Below are 9,372 nucleotides of genomic sequence, written 5' to 3'. Positions count from 1 at the left end.
GCAATGGATAATATTATTATTCCCATATTTACAGATATGGAAATGGAAGCAAACAGAGGTTAAAGTGACTTGCCCAGGTTACATGGACTTATGGCCATAATAAGTGACTAAGGCCGTATTTGAACTCCAGTCTTCCCAATTTGATATTAATATGAGTTATTCCTTCCTTCTCTTCCCTTTCCTTCCCTTCCTCTTTCCCTTCCCATCTTTAATGGGAGAGCAAGAACCATGGCTAATCTTTTATTGAAGGGAAGAAAACATTACAACACATCTCAAACAAAGTAATCCAGGGGCTCAGTGGCTCAACGACTCAACTGGTGAGGTACCAATTTGTAATGGGTTCCACAGTTAGGGCAATGCTGTGTCTTGCCTTTGTGAATCCAGAACCAAATGATGTTCTGTCCATAGATACAGTCCACTATTCATTTGTCAGTGATGGAAGAGACCGGGTCAGGCTCCTCCTTAGTCTCTGGAGTTGCCTTTGGAGAATAAAATATTGAATAGATCTTCTAAATCATTCTTTGCAGCCATTATAGTCCCTCTCTCCAAGCCTGCTCATGGTCACCATGGTGCAGGTGGCTACCAGAGCCCAGACCCTGGCCTTCAAGGCCTGTACCACCAGCTCCTCAGCACCCCCTCAGTAATTTTGAAGCCAACATAGTTGAGATGACCAGCTGTGACCAACAAATAGAACATTTTCAACTAGAGGTGAAGGTAGATTGGAAAGACTTCAATGGAGGTGATGGCAACTGAGTTGAGCCTTGAAAGAAGAGAGAGAAAGATTTCTTAGTCAGGGATGAGGAAGATGTGAGTTCCAGGTGTGGAGGATGTCCTGTGCAAACCCTGAGGTGAGAGAGTGCAGAACAAAATCAGTAGTTTGGTTGGAACATAGAATGGGCTCATTGGAATGAAGCTAGATAGTTGGGTTGGATGTAGTTGGCAGAGGGACTAAAGAGTTCCTGTTGTAGCCTCTGAACAATAATAAGCACTTTGACACTTTTTGAGCAGGGATGCGACATGAACAGATCTGTGTATTAGGAAAATTATTCTGGTAGCTTCGAGAAGGATAAACTGGAGAGTCGGAATCTTGGAAGCAGGGAGATAATGAAGAAATTATCAAAATAGTTTGCGCAAGAGGCTTTGAACTAGGTTAAGGATTGTGTGACTGGAGGTAGGGGGATACCTAGGAGAAATGTTGCTGGAGTGAAATTTCTAGGACTTTCAAAATGGCTGGATATAGGGAATGAAGGACATTATAAAATAAAAGACAATTCTGTAATTTAAAAATCCGAATGGCTATCACGATGGTGGTACTCTCAACACAAAGCGTCTTTGTTAATGCATCAATGTCAGCATGGAGGGAAGTCTCTAGTGGAGTCCTCCAGGCATGTGTGCTTCATCTCTGCTGCTATTCAATATTCTTATCAATGAATAGGCAAAAGGCTACCTGATATGCTTACTAAATGTATGTCAGACACATAGGTAAAAACCTGGGAGAAGGGATAGGTTTGTAGGTGACAGTGATTAATTTATTTTATACCGTTTGAGTTTATAGTGCTAGTTATTACCATTACTCCCTAATATGCTGTATATATTTTAAGATTTACAAAGTAATCCTATGGAATCAATCATGTAAGCATGATTATATGCAATTTACAGACACATTTGGAAAGATTAAATATTTTAGATTGCAGTTCCCAGCAGTGTGGGAATTAAAATAGAAGTATCTCCTTCTGTATAAGTCTAATATTTTCTGTTTTGTTGTTTGTTTTTGCTATACCATGTTGCTGGTAGGACATGGACTAGAACTCAGCAGAAATTTATTAAGTGGCTTAAATGTGAAGTTTCTTCATTATTAATAATTATCATGAAGTGTCTGATGGAGTGTTCCAGGGATCTTTGGTTTCCCTTTGCTATTAGTCAATGTTCTTATCAACAAATGGATAAAGGGCTAGATGGAATGTTTATTTATATTAGGCACCCAACCTGACCCAAGTCCTACATGGAGCCAGGGCAGAGAAGAATGACTAAGAAACTCCCATCCCAGATCTCTAGGCATGAATTGAGAGACAGTGGGAAGTCCTATGCTCTCATCTTCCATCTTCTGATCTAAGAAATTCCTGGCCCACCTTGACTCATATAAATCAAGAATGGAATGGTGGGGATTTCAATTCCTTAATTTCTTCTCAGTTTCAATTTCTCAAAATTAATTCATTGATAGAAGCTTGAAGGTATTGGGTCTTCCTTTTTATTATTTTCAATCACGCCTTTCCACTTTAGCTTGGGATAAAAGACAATGCTTCTCCATAGACCAGCCAGGCACATGAAAAGTTATTATTCTTATTTTTTTGTAAACTTTGGTGACCCAAATATGGATCATAATAGTATGATGTCATATAGCATGTTTCCTATATCTTCTGGGTGAGAACATGGAACCAAAGATGAGAGAAATCCTAGAATTGTATCCTGGTTCTTTTTGTCTTATATTGTCCTCTGTTGCAAGGGTTATTTACATTCTTTAGCTACAAACTGGCATATGCTAAGCATGTTTTATTTTGCTTCCGAAAGGGGAAGATTCGTAAGAAGTTGGGATCTGCACATATGTGTAGCAGGGGCATGCTAAACTATAGTTCCTATTCAATTATATTTTCCATGATTGCTGATGGGTATTTCTCAGCCTTTTCCAGGTTTTCCAAGTTTCTTATTCCCATAGATGTAAACAATTTCCTATCATTTGGAGTACCCTTGGTATCTGGGTTCAATATAAATGTAGGGAAAAACATAACTATCTTTAAAAAATTTTTCTTTTTCTCATGTCTAGATTGTGAGATCCTTGCTTTTCCAAAAGAGCTGTACCTTAAGTTTCCTTTTTTTTAGCTAAAAGAGATATGGTAGAGCCCATTCTTTTAACACAAGAAAATATAAATAGGTGGTTTGGGAGGAAGGGGGTGTTGAGGTTGAATTTTTGGTTTGTGTGTAGCCCATTACTGATATTTTTTTGGTCGGGGGAGTGAGGCAGAAAAGAGGTAGCATCTGGAGGGATGAAGCACTTAACTAAAACTGGCTCTCTTGCTATTGATAAATATTTTACTCTCTAATTGCTAAGTAATTATATAATTATATTAATGAAGAATAGTAATGACAAATAGGCTAATCCTGTGAGTAGAAATCACTAGCTTATGCTATAATGGTTTCTCAGGAGAAACCCCAAGTCAGGAGAAATAAGCGGAGTATCTGCTCACATCCAATCCCACCAATTAACTGTCTTCAACCCTTCTCAACTGCCCCTCACCCAAAGTTCTCCAGGGGGTTCCCCTGGAATTCTGGGTGAGGCTCTCCCTGTACCTTTGCAGGGATTCCATGCTTTGCATCTGCACACAATACATCCCATGTCAGGAAGCCAGCTGAAATTAGAAGCTAGAAGTTGAGAGGAACTCTCATACTCATACTCAGTGGAGTCATACCTGACAGTGATCACAAGACCAGCAGAGCACCTTTTGGCAGCTGCTATTCAAGATCAGCATGGAGCAAAGTCCCAGAAAGAATATGTGTCATTCTAGACCAGAAAGGTTCAGGTCCAGTGAGAGAAATTCAATGATAATACCAGAAGACAGTGAAGAAGTAAAATGTCAGAGGTATAAGTTGTCCTTTATACAGGTTCCCTTGGCACAAATATACTCCGCTTGTTTTTTCCTCCACAGTGATCCTCAGGTATGTTCACTTTTCCCACTTGTTATGTGTATTTTTGTGGGAGAGTATGTCCCACACTCAAGAGGTAAAAATTTAATTGCTACTTTTCTTACTACTTTATATCATTAAATGCCTTTGCTTTAAATTAATTATATCCTAAGGCTTGCCACTAAAAGGAAATATGTTGGTGGGGGCTCGTAAAATATTTCTTAAAAATGGTTTTGGACCCAAAAGTGTCTTGAATCTGGTATAGCTTGTTTTGTAAGGCTCACATGTAAGTTGAGAGCTGCCATCTGTTGCTACAGACACATTCTAATATATCAAAAGGACAAAAATCCTCTGTGGTCATATTCCTTTGGGAAAATTTGGGATATATCTCTAAGATTCTTTCCAGCTCTAAAATTCTATGACTTCCAGTACAATGTTGCTCTTTAAATGCTTATAGATGTTTCTAATTATTATATTTGTTCTTATGGCATATTGTTGGTCATATCTGGAAGTTACTTACTCCCATGGAAAAAATAATTTATTTATAAAGCTTTGCTTTCTGATGCAATGTCCAAGGACATTTTGTAAGGGTAAAAACCAAAAAAACAAGAAGCACCTTCAACCCCCCCAAACCCAAACCAAAGATTGCTTCCACCTAGTTTCTATTCTGTTCAAATGTACTCAAAATGTTCAAAGTAGAGGAGGGATAAATTTGAATTTTTTTAAACCCTTATCTTCCATCTCGGAATCAATACTGGGCATTGGCTCCAAGGCATAAAAGTGGTAAGGGTTAGGCAATGGGGGGTCAACTGACTTGCCCAGGTCACTCTGCTTATGTTTTACTGATATTTATTTCTTAATTAAATTATTTAGTCTTTTTAAATATATCAGTCTGAGGCCAGATTTGAATCTAGGACATCCAGTCTCTAGGCCTGGCTCTCAATCCACTGAGCTACCCAGTTGCCTCCCGCCCCCATTAAAAAAAAATAAACCCTTACTTTCCATCTTGGACTCAATATGGGTAATCTGAATCATTTAAGAAAGATAAAGTCAGCTAGATGTGGTGGTGCACCCTTCCAGTCTATTGCTCAGAAGGCTGAGATTGATGGATTGCTTGAGTTCAGGAATTCTGAGGTAGAATAGAGTTTAAAGCTTTTTGTGTGTTCAGCACCAATATGGTGAACCTCCAGGAGAGGAGGTCTCCTCCATGTTACCTAAAGAGGGGCAAACCAGCCAGGCCAGAAAAACAGAACAGGTTAAAGATTCTGTGTTGAACAGTATTGGGATCAGGCTGGTGTGTGACTGGGCAACATAGAGACACAGTTTCAAAGGGGAAGATTGGAGAGGAGAGGATGAAAGGAAAGAACATGAAGTGTAAATATACCTGGAATCCTAGATGAGTAGTGTATCCTCCCCTCCCCCCAAAAAGAACAATATCAAGAACACACAAAGAGACCAAAAATCTACCCCCAATAGCCACTCCCCTCTCTGCTTTTACTGATATTTATTTCTTAATTAAATTATTTAGTCTTTTTAAATATATCAGTCTTGGTTCAAATTAGCCCCCTTAAAAAAGTTAGATTGCTGAATCATGCTGAATCATTTATTTAGACAAAGCTTATGGGGATCCTAATTGAAAACAGTTGAGGCAGATTGTCATCACATACTTTCACTATAAAAGGCAGAAGCTAGAGTAAGCAGGAAGGGAGAGCTCTCCAGCCTGCTATAGTGTATGGGGGACTGACTAGTCATTGGTAGTGAGAAAGGAGGGCTCTCGGAAGAAAGGACAAGACTAAGCTTAAGGGCCTCCTCTGAAAACCATGAAACACTTAGACAGATGGATTTGTGACAATTCAAACTTAATTATTAGGGAAATAATATTCACCTTCATATTTAAATGTTATCATTTAACTTATTTAACATGGTTGTTCTGGTCTCACTTTCCAAGAGCCTAGGTAGTTACTTTCAACCCCTGTACTTTTTGTAGATCCTGAGGGGTCTGGGAGTTTTGCTTTTTTTTTTTTTTTTTTTTTTTTTGCAACTGGGTCAAGTCTCTACCAGCTCCATTTCCTCACTTGAAATTCAGTGACTAGAACCCCAATTCCATTTAATCACTTAATATGAGATTAGCTTTTATAAAGGAATATTTATTTCAAAGATGCAGCAAATAAATAAATATTTCCCCTAACATTTTGGTAGCATACTTCCCACTACATAGGATTATTCCTGGCAGGTTCAGATATAAATCTGGTTGGAGTTCAGGCATCCATTTTTCTTCAGTTTTTTGCTCCTGAGTTGGCCACAACACTTGGCCTAGATTTGTGGACTTCTGGTTCCCTGTGTTTAGAGGACAAGATTGGGATTTGCACCTAGAACAAAAAAGAACAAATGACAAGTCCAGAGACCAAAGTCCATTCCTGGGAGGAGAAGGGACAATATGGCTGTTGGGGGAGGGACAAGAACTACAGGTACACCCCCCCCACCCGACTTTATCACATGATGTGAACTAAGGAATCATTCCTATCCTCAGATGTAAATGCTACAAAAGTCAAAGCTGTTGTTAACTCAAGCCTTCTGAAGATACTGACAGTTTTGGCTATGCAGCTAAGGGAAAGAGATTCCTCCCAGCAACATGATAGATGAGTATAGAATGTCCATGTATCCTCCAGTTCTATTGCTTGGAAGTAGTCCCTTAGAGACCTCCAAGAGGATGACAACATTTTAGGTAGTCTGGGTATGTGCCAGAGCCCCATTACACTTATAATGGAGAGAATAGGTTGAGAAAAAGAAGACCATTTTAAAGGTATACAACTCAATTGCCAAGGGTATAGATATGATGGCATAGAAAACACCATTTGAGAACATGAATTCATAAAATAAAATTATGACAAAAAATTACGAACAGTATTGCATGAACAAGAAAAGTGGAAAAAACAATCAGATTGCACCAAATATAAATAGAGGAGGTCTGGGTAGAAAGGAACACATTTTTTTGAGAACATAGAAGAAACTGAATAGTGGTATCAGATGCAAGAACAAAAAAATGAAAAAGGAACCAAACAATTACTTCTTTGGGCTGCCAAAAAAATTGGCTGCTTTCTGAAAAGGGCATTCAAGAAAACCCCAGAGATGAAGATGAATACATACCTCTCCATAGAGCTTCATATTGTGGACACTTAGATATTGTTAGAGAGCTGATTGCCCAAAGGCTGGATGATCATGCAGTGACAGTAGATGACTGAATTCCCCTACATAGTGCCTGCAAATGGAACAATACCAAGGTGGCAAGTAAGTCAAGTTGTTGCTGAATTTATTTTGTGAGTTAACAAAGCAAAAAAAAATACCTTACCCAGAGGGAGCCTGCTGACTAGTAGGATTTGCTTTATTTGTGATGCATTTGATAATTTTCTTTTTTATTATTAAAATTGATTAATTGAGAACATTTTTCCATGGTTACATGTTTCATGTTCTTTCTCTCCCCTCCTCCCATCCTCCTCTCATAGCCAATGAGCAACTCCACTGGGTTTTATGTGTGTCAATGATCAAGACCTATTTCCATATTATTGATATTTGTACTAGGGTGATCGTTTAGAGCAGGGGTCGGCAACCTTTTTAGCTGTGAGATCCATAAACGCCACATTTTTTAAAATGTAATTTTGTGAGAGCCGTACAGTGCTCACAGTGCGTGCTCCTGTAACAGTGTCTGAAAAAAAATTGACTTTATGGCTCCTGCAGAAAGAGCCATATCTGGCCCTCAAAAGAGCCAGATGTGGCTCGAGAGCCATATGTTGCCAAACCCTGGTTTAGAGTCTACATCCCCTATCATATCCTCATTGACCCATGTGATCAAGTAGTTGTTTATTTGTGATGCATTTGAGAAAGAAGGGTCACTTCCACAGCATGTGTAAGACTTTATGGAGATTGTTAACAACTAATAATACTGATTTCAGCATTTAAAATATAAACAATTTAAACCTTCCTCTAATCCACCAAGATTCTTTGGTTATCTACTAATTCTCATTCACTTTTCACTTAAAATACTCCTAGTTAATGCATATGTCACTGTATCACAATTTATTTAACCTTTTCCCTAATATTGTTTATCTAAACTTATATATTAATTTTTTGCAAGTATATATCTCCAATGGAAAACTTTGAACTAATAGTTCTTTTTTTGTTTTTGATAGTGCTTTCAGAGTATATTCCTAACAATGGAATTATTGGATGAAAAGATTTGTTTTTGTAACTCTAATTGCATATAGTCGGGTTGCACATAAAATTTTTTAGGTATTTTTTCCATAAACCAATCAGTTGAATTTCATTATTTTTATTTAATTTGCCATGTTGGTGGGTGGCAGGTAATAGCTCAGATTTTGTTCTTTTAAAAATTTTTAAAAATTAATTAATTAGTTTGTTACATTAAAATACTCAGTTAAATCCCTCCCTCCTTCCCTTCCCCATTAAAGAAGGCATCATTTGACAAAAAGATATATGTATAGGGAGCAGCTGGGTAGCTCAGTGGATTGAGAGCCAGGCCTAGAGACAGGAGGTCCTAGGTTCAAATCCAGCCTCAGACACTTCCCAGCTGTGTGACCCTGGGCAAGTCACTTGACCCACTTGCCTACCCTTACCATTCTTCCACCTATAAGTCAATACACAGAAGTTAAGGGTTTAAAATTAAAAAAAAAAGATATATGTATATATAAAATTATGTCTTACTTATTTCTGTTTATTAGCTCTTTCTCTGGATCTGGTCATTCTTTTTAAAATTTAATTTTTATTATTATAAATATACTAATTTGAAAAATAATATATTTTTTATCTACTTCCATTTGACTCCAATAGTTCTTTCTCTGGGGGTGGATAACATCCTCCATCATAAGTCTTTTAGGATTGTCAGCATTGCTGAGAGTAGCCAAGTTTTCACAACTGATCATCATACACTATTGCTGTTACTATGTATAGTGTTCTCTTGGTTCTGCTTATTTCACTCCGCATCGGTTTCATGCAGATCTTTTTAGCTTTTTCTGAAATCATCTTACTTCTCATAAGATTATAGAAATAGAAAAGTAGATACAAAAGTTCCTTAATTAACTGGGGGCAGGGCATCAATAATGTTTAGAACTTTTTCCAAGTGTTTTATATTTTTTCCTTTTACCTCCTCTTTGTATATTCATGCTAATATAGCTGCTCTTTTAATCCTTTTTTAAAAATGTCTTTCCTGATTCCTCATGTAGTATATTGATGTTTGTGATGTTATAGTCCAAATGTGGTATAGAAGATAATTTGCTTGGACTGGAGTACAGGGAAGCATATTTTTTCTTTCGTTTCCTTATATTTGTTTTTCAGCACATGGTATAATTCAAAAATATGTTTTGCCCGACTTTATATATATATATAATATATATATATATAATTATAAGCATATAATTATATATATAAAATGTCTATTGGATTTCTTGCCTTCTCAGTGGTTATAGAGGAGTGGAGGAAGGGAGGTAATTTAGTGCTGAAAATAAAATAAAATTGAACATAAAAAGGAAAATGACTTGTTATAGTTCTCTCAACAGATCTTTTTCATTTTTCACCTATGTGTTGTCCTTTCCATTTTTATTCTTCAATGCTCTCAGCATGATATGGTTTAATTGGCATTCTTGCCAAATATTCTGTGAAATTGATTTTCCCTCCTCTTCC

Source organism: Gracilinanus agilis, chromosome 1 (genome assembly GCF_016433145.1).
Source record: "Gracilinanus agilis isolate LMUSP501 chromosome 1, AgileGrace, whole genome shotgun sequence".
Taxonomy (NCBI): Eukaryota; Metazoa; Chordata; class Mammalia; order Didelphimorphia; family Didelphidae; genus Gracilinanus; species Gracilinanus agilis.
The sequence above is the reverse complement of the archived record's forward strand: the minus strand, read 5'-3'. Positions refer to the sequence as shown.